The sequence below is a fragment of the Meriones unguiculatus genome, chromosome 11, assembly GCF_030254825.1.
Source record: "Meriones unguiculatus strain TT.TT164.6M chromosome 11, Bangor_MerUng_6.1, whole genome shotgun sequence".
Taxonomy (NCBI): domain Eukaryota; kingdom Metazoa; phylum Chordata; class Mammalia; order Rodentia; family Muridae; genus Meriones; species Meriones unguiculatus.
The window spans coordinates 44539332-44553562 of NC_083359.1; the positions used below are offsets into that span (position 1 = coordinate 44539332).

The following is a 14231-nucleotide window of genomic DNA, read 5'->3' on the forward strand; positions in this document are numbered from 1 at the left end:
AAGATGAGAAGGGCATCATCCTTTCGTACTAGCCTAAGAGAAAAATAGGACAGAAGCCAATTATGTATTACTTCACCCTTCTTCCCGCTCAAAAATAGCCAGATCAAGTCTGGCTGTGGTGGCACACAGCTTTAATACCAGCACACAGGAGGCAGTGGCAGGTGGATCTCTGATTTTGAGGCCAGCCTGGTCTACAGAGTGAGTTCCAGGACATCCAATGCTATACAAAAAAAGCTCTGTCTTGAAAAACAAACAAACGAAAAACAGAAAAGAATAGCCAGATCACATTACCACTACTGTATTCATCACCATCACTATTACCAGAAGCACCACTCTTTTCATTACTAGTACTAACATCATCATCACCATCACTATCACCAACAGCACTTCAATCATTATCACCATTATTACCACTAGCACCACTGCCATCAGCATTATCATCACCAATATCATTACCACCATCACTATTATCATCATTTCCAACCACTGCTACCATCACCACTATTAGTACTACCTTTATCCCCACTATCAACATCAACAGTCTTACCATCAGCACTGTTATCATCATCTCCAACCACCACCATCGCCCTTATCAACACCAAGATCAGAATGATCATTTTCAGCAGCAATCAGCATCATCATCACCAGCAACATCACACACCACTATCATTACCAACAAGAACTATCATCTCCATCAGTACCATCACTACCACCGTCATTATCATCATCATCTTTGAAGCCTCTGGACATCATTTAAGGGGTTTCCAAGTACTACAGAAAGCGATTTGCTTGTATTACTCCATGCTATCCAAATTTAAATTGAAAAGAGGAAAAAAAATCTTGTTTTCAGCATTTATATTATAGTCACCTAGAACTCAAAAACCCAAACAGTTTGTTAAAAAGTCCCCCAGCAAGGATTTGACAGAACCAAGATTGAGATCCAGCAAGTCAGCTGCCCAGGCTCTGTATCCTTATCCTCTCAAAACCCCAACACAAGCTCATAGTCAGTGTTTTTGGCCTCAGAGCATGATTAGGTTTTGGAGAGGGGTTGTGTTTAAAACAGTCTTTCTATGTAGTCCTCACTGGACCAAAACTCTTTATTCCCCTGCTTCTGACTTCCAAGTGCTGGGATTGCAGACCTGTACCATTGTGCCTGGCAGCATGTCATTTAAATTACCATTATTTTCTCCTTGTGAGAGGGTAAGCCTATGATCTGTGTGCCTCACAATATCACACAGCAAACCCATGGTTTTCCATCATATGCATACATTTACACCAGCAGAGTTCCTCAAAGAAAGTGATGTCTCCCAAAATACCATTTAGAATATAGATACTGCAACAGAATTAGAGATGTGTTTTATAATGTCCAATAGGAAACTTTCATGGTGAATCCAACTAGGGAGCAGACAAGTCTCCCTTTGATTAATACTAATATTTAAAAATGAGAGTATAGATAATACTATTTTCAATTAGCCCCACAGTACAGTTCACTCTTTTAATGTGTTACATGATGTTGAGAAAAATGCTGATTCATATGCTAAAGGTTGCTAATAGTAATTCTCTTAATTAGATGACCTTAAAACATCTAGCTAATGTAGAGCTAAGGCCTTTCTCTCATCTTACAGCTATGGTATCTCCATGTCTGGTTGCCATGTTTGGTTCAGCAAATGCATCCAAGGTATGGCTGATAAGGATATATATGAATTAACAAATTGGCAAATGAAACAGATCAGAACCACAGAGGTGTAGGAAAGTGTGTCACTTACAAGTTTTTCCATTCATTCAACTATGATTTTATCATAATTTGCTATTACATAATGGCTGTTCTAATGAGATGAGGCAGCAATGACAGGGAGATACATATCAGAACTTCTCACAAAACATGTGCTTACATATGTGTGTAGAATGGAGCACTGAGAGACATAAATAGACAAGAAACTCACTGCTGTTAACACAGGCTGTGCCATTTATAAACAACAGGCTGCTTCCTTCTAAGCCGTGAGTATGGCTTCCTAGTGGATAACATGGTTTTATCTAGTGTGCCCAGTTCTGGCTCTGTGAAATCAACTAGACACATACAGAAGGCACTATCAGATTCATCTCTATCTCAACATGGTGAAAAATAAGGGGATACCCATTTTACTCTGTGATTACTAGTAGACCCTGAGCATGCTGAGATTTGTGTTCTCATACTTTAAAGACTTTTCAGAAGAGAGACACATATCAGAAGACATGTCATATCAATTTTCATGGGGTTAGAGGTATCTAGAAGCTGGAACACGAGGTCATTTAGAAGTGCCGGTTATGTTACAAAGGCAAGAGGCATAGCACCAGACCACAGCAACTGTTAGCATGTTCTAACAGCAGCAGCTGTCATCAGTGTTTCCTGAGCATAGGATCAACGGATCTGGTTTTATATAGTTGTAAGTCGTCTATGGGATCCATACATAGCAGGGGTGGGGAGGGAAGAGCCAGCTCAAGCTGGGAGCAAAGGGACTTATTTGGGTAGAATAGATTTTTACTGTAGACTAAAAATACTAAGGTGGCACACTGGTTCAATGGTGATGGAAGAAACTCAAGAGGGAATTTATAGCTATAAGTTTAGAAAGATTTTGAGAGTTGGGTTCATGATTCAGAACAGCGGGGAGAGATTTGAAGTGCATATATTGAGGCTTCAAGGTCAGGTAAGTGGAAGAGAGGGACTCCCATGAGCAGACAGTTTCAGGGACAAACTGGTGGATCTTAGAGTAGAAGAGAGGATGGCATGCTGGTGCTGAGGCACACTGGAGGCTCTGTGATGTTCATGAGCATCCCTGAGCTGTACCCCGTGCTGCCACATCAGGGTTATGGCTGTGGGGGGACACATTCAATCAGAGATGCTTTGGTAAATTTCAGCATTGCATTGCATGCAGTCATTCATAGGCACGTAAAATGAGTTGGCCACATTGTGTGGTGTGTGTGTGTGTGTGTGTGAACTCATTAAAGATTATATTAAAACAAAAGAGACCTTGGTCAGGGGAGATGGCTCAGCAGTAAAGTGCTTGCCTTACAAGAATGAGGGACTGTGTTATGTCCCCAGAATCCATAACCATATTGAAAAATGGCAGGCATGCTAGTTTGTGATTCCTAGGCTAGATGGATCAGCAAGCTTCAGTTTGTAAAAGACTGCACCTCAAAAAACAAAGCAGACACCATCCTGAAGAACAGCAGTTAAAGTTGACTTCTGGTCTCCACACGTACACAGAGTTCACCCCAACATATGAGTAAAACACACATACACACATGGTATGTGACATGATAAAAACATAAAGTGCTGCCAAGTCTGTGTAATATATGAATCTTCTATACTGCACACAAGATTGTCTAGCCAGGGGGTTAGAATGTTCTTCTCTTATACACTGCTATGCTGAGAGTATCTTGGTTAATTATATCTGAAGCCAGGGGAAAAAAATAATGCTCTTTTAAGAGTGAACATGCCAGATCATCTTCTGGTGACAAGAGTTGCAGTTCGCAAGAATGATTTTGTACCACCTTAAAAGGAAGATGTTGCCCTCAAGGAAAAAGGGGACCATTGACACCAAGCTTTTAAGGATCTAGAAACACAAAACAGACCATTGAAGATGGGGATTTTCATGCTTGCTCTCAAAGGGAAAGGGACAATTTAGAGAAAGTTGAGTGCCAGCAAAATGTAATCAAATCAGTGGTGCTAGAGCAGTCTGTATCTCCTTTGAGAATTAAATGTGTCTAGAACCCTCTAGAATAATTTCTAAACAGTAAGTCAGCCTTTAGTTTTACTGCCTACGACCCCCATAGAAACAGGTATGTGCAGAATATGGTGAGGAGCTTAGCTTCATTTATGAGTCTTTATAGTTAAGCCTGGAAACAGCACATATATATCTCAGCTAACAGTCCAGATTAGGTTATGAAAATGTGAAATACAACTTGTGAGCTAAGAAATGGAAAGCCAGAGAGCAGATTTGATGAGGTTAGATCTGGAGAATTAAGGAGCTCTCCTACTCAGTAGCCGTATATTTGTGTCATAACCTTCAATGTTTTCTAGAATAACCTAGTTTTAGATGTCCTTCTGTGCTCACCATTAGCAGCCACCAGCCTTTGAAGGTGTACCCATAAACAGAACTGAGAGCCCCTGGTGTGCCTCTTTCCATGTACCAGGACAAGACCTTGGGAAGGCTGAGCTCAAACTCGATTAATTCAAGTATTTAGAGGTTATAGGTGACGCTACATCTAGTCAGAGATGCTCGTGGGAGACTCAGGTTTCAGAAAGACAAATATTTCTGACCATTTACAGGGTCAAGGGGCCCTGCAGCTGGGCCTGATACAGTGGGGGTGGGTGTGTAGAATCTTCTGCATGATTTGTTTGCCTTCAGATTTGCTCAAGTTCCATCCAGAAATTCGAAACACAGAGTGGGTGGATGTGGAGGCTTCCCAAAGTAGACCTCCCACCCACATATTCATTAGAAGAAATCACCACTTAGCTGTTTTTGTCTCTGCCGCCTACCCTCCTGGGTCCCACGCTCTTAACATTCTGTCCTGTGTGCTGGGAGCAGACTCCCACCCTCTCAACTGCCAAACGCCGAACTCTCTCCTAGAATCTCCTCTTGGAACCTATTGTTTGAGCAAAGCTCCCATGAGAATAGAAGTTACTCACCTGCTCTGGGTACTTCTTTAATCTAGGGATAAGTGGTGGATGTCTCCAGCCCATTAAGCTTTGGGTAGTGTAATAGGACACTCTCTGTGTCAGTGTATTGACTTAACTGGTCACTTTGGCCAAAGGTGATGAGAGCACTGGCAGAGCAGGCTCCTTTTTCTTTGAAAAAGTGTAGGGCAACTGTAGATGTCCCTGTACTTCCACCTCCTGTCAGCAGAGAGGGAGTAGAAAACTGGGATAATGTCATTCTATAAAAATAGACACTCAGGATGAGCGATTGATTTTCTGGGAGAGGAAGGCTTGTAGATTAGCTGGAAAGGGTAGTGCTCTGGAACACTGCCTGCTCAGGAGAGATGCTCAGAGGAACGAAGACTGAAATGCTGGTGACTATGATGATAAAGGTAGACACAGTGAAGGTGGTAATGACTAGGATGGCATGATCTAGGAAGCAAGCCCTTTACTGCTACTGCTGTAGCTGACAATTGGAGGGATAATCCTTCATTCTGTTCTTCAAACCTGAATGGAAACCCCACTCTCTACCCTATTTACAAATAAGCATGCCTTTAATGAAACCTTGGATATTTTAACATATTGTGGAGCACCATCAAAAGCTATCTTACAGGGTTTTATGGAGGTAAAAATATTAGTGGCCAGAAGACAACATCTAAAATATGTTACCCAATCCCTCTCCAAAACACAGAGGGAAATTAACCTCCTGTCTTCTGTGAGAAGCTGGATATAGACATAGTGGATGAGGACTAATGTGTACGCTTGGTTTGTTAGCAAGGTTAAATCCAGTACTTAGTGGGTAGGGCAGGGTTAACTTCACGCTGCTTGCCTATGAGCATGAAGTACTAGCACTCTGAAGACTGCGTAGCGGGGACTGAGTTTGAGACCAGCCTAAAGTGTAGTGAGTTCAAGGCCAGTATGATCCCGTCTTCAGAAGTAAAACAAAACAAAGCAAATCAATGTGATGCTACATGCCTGCAATTTCTAGCAGTTGAAAGGCTGAGGCAGGAGGACAATGGGTCTGAGACTAGATAGGTCAGATATACCCTGTCTTCCCCACAAAACCACAACACCTCAAACAGATACAAAACATAAACAAACAAACATCCAGAAGACAGGACCAAAAGGCCACGTCTATACACTTTTCTATAATTCTATGTTATTTAAAAACCTTTCAAAAACAAAACAATATTTACACTTCAGCATTTTGTCAGTGTATTGGCTTTGCTGGTCTTTCATGTTACTTCTTTACTTATTATTTATTTATTTGGTAAAAAGGATAAATTTTTAATAACTCATTGGAGAGTGATAATAGAAATAATTCATAATAGTATTGGTTTCTGTTTGTTGATTGTTGCTAGGACATATCTTCATCAGGACATTATATGCATGTCCATATTGTAATTTTTAACAAATTCATTATTAGAAACTATATTACTATCCTCCATTAGATAAAGGAACTGAGCTTTCAAGAGTTTATAAATCACTAGACTATTTTGTTTTATTTGGGTTTTGAGAAAAAAAGTCTCACATATTCTATGCTGGCCTTGAGTTTGTTTGGAAGCAGAGGATGACGCTGAACTTCTCATCTGCCTGCCTCCACCTCCCCAGTTCAGGGGTTACTGGTATTCATCATCATGATCGATTTATCCAGTGCTGTGACTCCATCCCAGGGTTTTGTGCATGCTAGGCAAGCATTCTACAGTAGTACCTCATCTCCACCTCTCCGTAGATATTTGCTGGTGGGTACTGCAGTGTAAGCTAGGAGCACTGAGCCTCCCGACGTGGAGCTGGGTAGACACACTCCCTTATCCAGTGTACTGCACACCCTATCATGAACCAAAGAGTTTCTGCATACTACTGTGTCCCACTTATGCTATCTGGTGGCCTTGAAGGAGCAGGGCTGTGTCATTGAGGAGAATGAATAAACTCTGGTGATCCATCATAATCAATTCCCCTGACCTTTCCGACACCTCTGCTAGGAGAAAGTCAAGCTGTTCTGTGGGTCAGAATGCTCAGAACTGCGAAGGGCATGGGGTTGATGCTGCAGAGAGCCAGCAAGAAGAGGAGGACACTTACTCAGGCCCAGAGTGCTGCTGCTAATTGTTTCCAAGCATCCCCATGATACTTACCAAGAATTCCTGATCCTAAGAGTGTGGGTGCCTGGGCTGAGAAGCACTTCACATTCATTATCTCAGTGGTTCCCAAATGCTGACCCACAGGCTCATCAGACTCCTCAAATGGCATTTCCAACAGACTGCAGCTAAATGAGAAAATCAAGGGCAATTTAGTGAAAAATTTAATAGACCTAAATTTAATCAATTTGAAAGGCCGTCCTTTATTTTGAGATTATGCCCTTCTTGCTTTTTTGCTTTTGGGTGTAAAATGCCCTTTCCTTTTTGAAGTGACGAAGGTAGCAGATGGCTTGTGGTGTGTGTGTGTGTGTGTGTGTGTGTGTGTGTGTGTGTGTGTAAAAATGTCCTATCTTGTCCGCAAATGTAAAAGTTGTTAATTTCATGCAGTCCCTGTTTTAAGTTTTTATTGTAATAGACTCTAAATTTTGGAGATGAGGGTAAAAAAAAAAAAAATCACAACCTTACTGAGAGGGAGCCTTTCACTATTGACTCCATTTTACAGAAGAAACTGGTATGACGTTTAGAGAGGTTAATTCTCTTACCGAGGTTGACATCCCTTATGATTTAAACGTGGATTTAAACCCAGTTGACAGTTGTGAAAACTTGGCAAAGCTTCATCAGTCTAATACCACTGTGACAGTAAGTGGCTTCCTTTCCTGCCCCTCATCATTTTCAACGCCACTGGACTCCAGGGTATCTTTAGGGCACAGACCGGAGTCAACAAGGGCGTTAGAGACTTTATTTGTTTCCTGGAGGCTGCCTAGAGGCAGACGTGTTCCTTGCCTTGCCTTGAAAGAGCAGAGTCAAAGGGGAAAGACCTGTATGTTCCTTTGCTCAGCACATGCTTTTGTGTTTCATGTTCCCTAAAACATGTAATCAGTGTGGATAGGTGTCTGTAGAGGTAAACACCAACATACTTCTGCAAACCGTGCAGCAGGCTCTCCTAGTGACATGGGCAGTCAATGTTCAGAAGCCGAGTTTATACACATGAGCCCATGAGACAACTACATGAAGAAAAAACGGCTAAAGGAAGAAGAGGTAGCCTTTTTATACACCTGCGCCTCCTTGTTATTGAGCAGGGAACAGAGGGGGTCTGGCAGGAATGGAGGATAAATTAATCTGTACCTTTTCCTGGTTTAGGCCTGGTGCCAGCATGAACTATCCGACCTGGCAAGAGGTCAACTGAGATTGAGACATACTCAGACTTGCAAAGTAACCATGCCCCTAATTTTTTACAGAAGCATATGTAAGGTGCCAGCTCACCAGTCTGCTTCTCAGCAGCCTTGATAACTGAGGAGGTGGTGGGCATAGATTCAGTGGCTTTCATTTGTGAAAAAATAAGTTAAATGTGTCCTGTATCTGGGAAGTTGTAGCCAAATTGAACTTGGGTTTGTTAGATCCTAAAACCTTTCATTTACATCTTTTCTTTCTTTTTTTCTTTTTATATTTTTGGGGTTCCTGAGGATTGAATCCTGGGTCTTGAGAATGAAAAATGTGTTCCTTTTATGGCAGATTCAAGATATCCAGGATATTGCAGCTAAATAATCGATGGAAGCAAGTTTTTATGGATTAGCTGGGAATACTTCACACCATTCATAAAGGGTTCCTTAGAAACAAATACCTTGTGGATATTTTCTTAATATTTATTTTTATTTATGCATGAGCATAAACTTTTGCATGTGTGCATGTGCCGTTGGAGATCAAATGAGGGCATTAGATCCCTCAGCGTTGGAGTTACAAGCAGTTGTAAGCAACCTCATATAGGTACAAGGCCCACACTATTGTCCCCTGCAAGAGCATCTCATATTATTAAGGGCTTAGTAGTCTCTCTGGCCTTAAGACCTGGAGCTTTCATGATAACAACTGTGAGACACATGAGGTAGCAGCAGTCACAATAGATTCATTTTGTTTTATTTCAGAAATAATTATACATATGCATATTGTGAAAAACCAAACAACAAAAGTGAGTGTAGAATGGATAAAAATAAAATCCTCCCCATCACTCTAAGGATATACACACACACTTTTGAGTCATAGTCCTCCAGTCCCTTTTCTATGCATTTGACATGCATGAGTATTTACATTCACACGTGTAACCCCTGGCTACTTATAAATTGTGTGTGTGTATGAAAACAGGCAACATGACTGTGGAATTTTGTTTTGATGTTATTGTTTTAATTTTTAAATTCTCACTCTGTATGTATGTATGTAGTGTGGTGAGAGAGAGAGAAGGAGAAAGAGAGAGAGAGAGAAATGTGCACGTATGTGGGTATTTGCATGCCATGGCAAGCATGTGACAGTCAGGGGACAACTTTGGAGAACCTTTCTCTCCTGCCAGCTCTTTTTTGAGGCTGTGTTCCATATCCGAGATGGCCTAGCACTGCTCCTAAGGATTCTGTATGTTCATTTCCTGTCTCACTACAGGAGTTCTGGGGTTCTGGGACTCAGACTTCAGGTATCAGGCTTACATAGCAAGCTCTTCCACCTGCCAAACCTTCTCCCAGACCCCAGTTGTGGGCCTTTATTGTGGTTTGATTTAATTTCACACAGAAATATTATTCTGTATATTCTGAAGCGTCTCAGAGTACTCTGAGATTTCTACGACCGAAAACATGCAAACGACTCTGGTTCCTCCTAACGGGTGTGTGTATGGTAGTTACATTTAAATCACCTTCCTCTATTGCTTCGTGTCATTTACCTTTATACGCAACATAAGAATGAATATCCCATGCACATCCATGTTCAACACAACTATTTCAACAGGGCAGATATAGCAAGCTGGAAGAGTTCCCTGAAAAGATAAGAACATTTTACATTTTGATATTGTTTATCTCCCAAACTCAATCAGTTTTGACTTTCCAACAGATATTTGAGACAGTTTGTCTCTCTATAGCTACTTCAATTGTATTATTATTGGTAGGCATTTTACCTTTCTGATTGGCTAATTCTATTTGGTAAGTAATGTCAGTCTCTTGAGCCAAAGGCAATAATATTCCCAATGACCATGGTTTTTATTTGAATTTATTTTTATTTTTACTTCTTTTTTATAACAGAAAAACCCCTAGAGTTTTCAATGTAGTAGAAGATAACCTTGAATTTCTGACCCCTTTTTTCCAACCTTCCCAGAAGAGCATTTGCACCCTGAATGTGGTGGCTAATCCCTCTAGTGCCAGCAATGAGAAGCTGGGGCAGGACTGGTTTGAGTGCAAAGTGAGCCTCTATAAAAAAGTAATACCCTGGACCCACAAAGTTTTCAATGTAAAAAATAAAAATTAAAAGTGACAGAGAGGCAAGATACTGTAGTGTGTGCTCATTGGGTTCTTGGTACAGCACATGCTTCTGCTCCTGTTTTGCAAACACGGCTTATTTTTAGCCAGAGGCTTACTGACAGCCCACACTCAGGATAGAAAGCTCCAGGAGTTTTAAGGGTTGGTTGTACAAGCAAAATTTGATCTATAGGGTGGACCCTGTCCTTACAGGCAAAGCAATTGTAACTGAAAAGTTGGAATGAGCTCTGCTGGAGAAGCAGCCCATTGCTCAGAATGAGTTCATCCAAGTGAGTCTGTGGTATATCCTAGGTGACTCAGGGCTAGGGAGTGATGCCTTCACCTGGAAAACTGCGTGTGAAAATTGATCTTTTGCAGAGTGGCTTGGAGAGAGCATCAGGGACTGAGACCTCTTGACAGTTTAAAATACATAGAAGCAAAAGGCAAGTCAAGGTTTAGAATCCATGCCTTTTGAGTGAAATAGACAGCAAGCAGCCATGTAATCCAAGTTCCTGCTGCATCCGTCCACCCACCCACTCACCCACTCATCCATGCATTCAGCCTGCAAAGTTAGTATTTTCTGAGTGTATCTTATGTTCCCAGGCATCGCATTAAACGCTGCATGGCTAGTAATCAAAGATGGAGGTGAAAATCTCTCCAATTTTGCAGCATTAGAAGTGCCAGCTTCCCACTGCTGTTTCACAGATAGACCCCAGAGAGCTCCAAAATCCATCTATTAGATAACCCTGCAGCTTGGAATCAGATCGCAAAGGGTAGAAAAGAGGGGGCTTTCTGGAAGCTGACACTGCATTTCACAGAGCTAGCACACTTGCTAGTGTTGACTGCAGCTTCCTAACCCCAGGCTTCCAGCAGCCATTCATTTGACTTCTCTCTTGCTTTTTTCCCACAGCACCCACTCCATTTTGTTATGGTACAGAGTTGACTTGCTTCTTATCTTCATTGTTTATTTCTGCCCACCCTGCCCTCATACACACATGGAAAATAAGCTCTATGATGTAAGGGATCTTTGTCCTCCCTGAGCCAATACAGCTCGAGGGACTGGGACAGGCCCTGGAGTGAGGATATTAACCAAATTTGCACTCAAGTATTTGCAAAGTAGTCAATTGAAGTGATGCTTGAGATAGAGATAATAAATAATCAAGTTCTCTAAAGAGCCTTCCTTTATTCCTACTTGACTTAAGAGTGAGAAGGGTATGTGTGTATGTGTTTATGTATGTATGTATGTATGTATGTATGTATGTATAAGTTACCTGTATTTAAATTTGGACATGGGATTCAAATTTGAGCAAGTGTAAGGCTGATATTGTCACCAAGCTAACACAATGGTCTGAACTGCTTATGAATTACACCCAAATGTCCTTTCTTCAGTCTTACGGTTGTCTTTCTTGCTTTGATACATAGCAACCTCCATACAAAGAATCCTTCAATGCAAGGTTTACTGTGTTGACAGTATACAGAAATTGTAAAAAGTAAAGAGAGGTAAAAAGGACTTCTTTCATTCTCTTATCTCATTGACAAAATTGGAGGAGAAAGAAAAATACTATTGCTTGGGTTAAATGTGAAGTTAGGCAGCAGCTCTCAAAGGGAGTACTGTTTGATAATGTTATTGTTCTTTGGGGTTTTTTCAGGCCTTCTGGCTTCCTACAGGGTATCTATAGGCATTCAATTAAGGGTCTTTCTAGCAGAAAGCCAGCGGGGCAGCTCCTGAACGCACAGACAGCACACACATGCAAGTGATCTCCAGTGCCTGGGAGTCTCTGTAGAAAGAAACAAGCACATTGTTCCCTCTCTTCTCCCATTAATCGACTTAGAAAGAATCATCCAGGAGTAAATGACATGGACTTTCCTTTTTTTATCACTGAGAAGGGGTTCAGATTTGGCACCCCTCGATGCCATCTTGAAAGCTTCACCAAATTTTGCCATCAGCATGTCAAAAATAGTTACATAAAAAATATGCTTTTTGACTTGGGGTCCTTTGATGCTCTTCACTGACGTTACCCACAGGGAAAAGAAAAGTCGTTCCTCTGTTCAAGTGGCTTCTCATAGACAAAGTATCCAGGAAAAGAGTACTTAGTGATGACATTTGTTCACACTGTGTAGGGACATTTGGGATGGTGTGTCCATAAAACAGAATCTGCCTCCAAATAATTTTGACTTGGTTTAGAAGGGCTGGGAGCCCATTGCTTCATCACCTCAGTGTGGCTGACTCTAAGAAGGAAGTCTAAGGGGAAGAGTGAGTCACTACTTCAAAATGGGTGTGTCGAGAGACTCGCTTACCACATCTGAGAGTTGGCACACTGGAAGGAAACAGGGCTCCTCACAGGTGAGCTGTCCTAGTGGATCCTTCCAGAATATATTTGTTTTTCATTAAACCATTCAGATAAGGTCTTATTAGAGTGCCAGGTTTTACTTATCTCATTTCTTATGAAAATGAGCTGAAGAAAAATTTCTACCCTGTTCTTGGAACATTGTAGTTTTTCCAGTGTCTGACAAAAAAAAAAAAAAAAAAAATTCTTGAAGCAAAAGAAAGAACTTGGGAAGGCGAGAGAGAATGGAAAGCCAAGATCTCTGGTCTTTCTTTCATTCTTTCTCATCGGTTCATGGAATTGTGAAATAAAACTAAGTACAAAGAAGTAAAGTAAGGAAAGAGGTACTGGGGGGGGGGTTCATGAGTCAGAGCTTGTGTGATGAATACCATTGATTCATTGCAGCACTGCAGTTTTCAGATTAACCTCTGCCAACCCTCTTACCCCCAAACAGCCCCGAAGCACTTAGCCATCCCTCTCCCAAACCCACTGAACAACTTCTGCAAAGGGTTAAACATGCTGCTGAGTCCCAGTTGAGTTGATAGGATGCAGAAGTCCCAACAAAGTGGTTGGAGGAGTGGGTTTGCAAGGTGGAAGGTGGAAATGAACAGTCAGTCAGTCTGGGGCACAGTGGAGACGTTTTCACGTTTGATAATATTTCAGAAGAATAATGCCGAACTATGGGATTGTTCTTTTTCTTTTCATCAGGAAGCATTTTGATTAGTCTGCCAAGTGAATTGTATCTTTCAAGCTGAGAGATCAGTCTAGAAAAATTAATTCTGCTGGGAATGTGGGGAATATGTGGGGAGCACCCTTGGGAATGACCTTTTTGGAGTGGCCAATCCCAGAGTCCTGCCTTAGTGTCCCCTGCTGAAAGAATTACTTCCCCTCTCAGGGCGGCTCTGTCCTGCAAAGCTGGCACAAACCGTCACCTGGGACCCTTTCAGGGAACCTAGCAACCAAGTTCTAGTGAACCCTTGCTCTGAGAATAAAGACGAAACCCAATCACTGGCTCAAAATAAATGTATATATAAAATATGGCAACTATTCCTGATCATGATTTCACTATTGCCAGGATTTCCCCCCTTGTGGGAATCAAGGACGACCTAGAGTCTTCATATTTTCTCTTATAATTCACAGATCACATCACTTTTTTATTGCATAAAGACTAACGAAATCTACTAATGAATAATTATTACTTCATAAGATAAAGAGAGGGGGGAAGATCTGCCGGCAAGAGTGGAATGTTAATTTGACCAGGGAGGCCAGGCAAGACGGGAAAATAGAAAATCAAACCATTTCAATGTGTTCTCTGCATTACGCACAGTAATCTCTTCGCAGACAGGGACTTTTTCCCACCCCACATATTTATAATTTGAGAAGAGCAGTGGGTTCTAGGCTGGGAGAAGGCCCCTCGCGCGTTCACCTCATTTTAGTGTAGCAGCTGCGGCGGATTCTCTGGTTAAGCCGCGGGGCTCGGGGCTGCTCAGAGAAGGCTGATTCCAGGCGGAAAGCAGCACCGGAGCGCCGCGCGGGGGCCCAGGGATCTCCTCGCCCCCTCCCCCGCAGAACCCCAACCCCTAGCGTGTCCATCACCCCCAAGCGTCTTACAAAAGGGGAATCCCTTTTCTTGTGTTTATTTGCCAACGAGTCAGGCAAACAAACCGCCGACTGAAAATCTCCCGGACTCCTCAGGGTCCCAGCTGAGCAGTCTTGTTAATGGTCCAGCTCCTTTGATTGCTGGAGATGTGGGACGCTCACACGCTCGCTTTCCATCTCCTTGGAGAATTTTAGCAGACAAAATTTAAATTTTGGCGAGTCTTTT

At 41.9% G+C, this 14231-nt stretch overlaps 1 protein-coding gene across 26 annotated transcripts in view; it reads left to right on the forward strand.

The window, feature by feature from the left end:
* Positions 1–14231, forward strand: part of Rbfox1 (RNA binding fox-1 homolog 1) — a 1697412-nt gene that overhangs the window by 1302069 nt on the left and 381112 nt on the right. The gene's annotated exons all lie outside the window — the stretch shown is intronic.